Below are 1,414 nucleotides of genomic sequence, written 5' to 3'. Positions count from 1 at the left end.
ATTATTATAAAATATATTAATATATATTTATAATATATTATTTTTTAAAAAACACAAAAAGGGCCCCGCGGTGGCCAATGGTTAGAGCGCCCGGACTAAAAGACTGTCACGACGGCAATCTGAGTTCGAGTTTCTAGTCCCCCGGGCCGGCGCGTTTTCCCTTGGGAAAGGAATTTCACCTCGATTCCCTTTCCACCGCTTGGTGGAAAACCCCGCCCAAGTCAGTGCTGGTAAACGAGGGGTGAATCGAAAAAAAAAAAAAACACCGGGCGGAAGGCAATGGAAAACCCCCGGGTCAAAATTTGCCAAGAAAATCATTGAAGCCCATGACGTCAAGGCCTCGGGGCCAATAGTTAAGTTTCGAACTAAACCTGTCACGACGGCAATCTAGTTCGATGTTTCGAGCACTGCCCGGGCGCGTTGTTCCCGGGGGGAAGGAAAATTTCTCTCATTCCCTACCACCCCTGGTGCCAAACCCACCCAAAGTCAGTGCGGGGTCCCAAACCCGGAAAAAATGGGAGAGAATGTTACCTAAAAAGGAAACCCCGGCATTTTCTCCGTAAAAGGAACTGGGACCCAAACCGTCTGACACCAAAGCATCACAACGAAAACTAAAATTAAGTATCATGCTGTGACCAGGGGGCGCTCAACTAAACCGTTAACCGTTAAAAGAAAAATAACATATATATATATTAATAATATAATATATAATATATATATAATATATATATATATTAAATCATAAATTTTAATACATATATATATTTATATACATACATATATATATATATATATATATATTATATATATATATATATATATATATATATATATATTACAAACCACAAAACACACACCACACACACACACACCACACACAACACACACCACACAATATTATATTAATAATATTATATAATATTATATATATAATATAAATTATATATGGGATAGATAGAAATAGATAGATAGATAGATATTCAACACACCCAAAAAACCCACATACAAACCCCACAACCCCACACACACACACACAGACCACATACATAAACAAACAATACAGAGACAAAAACCCAAACACACACACATTTTATATATTATATAAATAAAATATAAAAAAATATTTATAATAAAAATATATATTATATAAATATATGAAATATTTAAAATATAAAATTATATTATATATTATATATTTTAATATATATATAAAATTTTTTAAAAACCCCACACCCCCCACACACCACACATAATATATATAAACAAGAATAACTATTTTATAATGATGTTTTATATCATTATTTTAATATATCATTTTTCTGTATATTACTTTTAAAATTTTTTTTTGCAATTTCTACCTAAAAAATAATAAAATGTAATTAAATTAAAGATTTAATAAAAATTTTAAAAAACG

Source organism: Penaeus monodon, unplaced genomic scaffold (genome assembly GCF_015228065.2).
Source record: "Penaeus monodon isolate SGIC_2016 unplaced genomic scaffold, NSTDA_Pmon_1 PmonScaffold_71, whole genome shotgun sequence".
In the NCBI taxonomy this organism is placed as follows: Eukaryota; Metazoa; Arthropoda; class Malacostraca; order Decapoda; family Penaeidae; genus Penaeus; species Penaeus monodon.
This window is presented reverse-complemented; position numbering follows the sequence as displayed.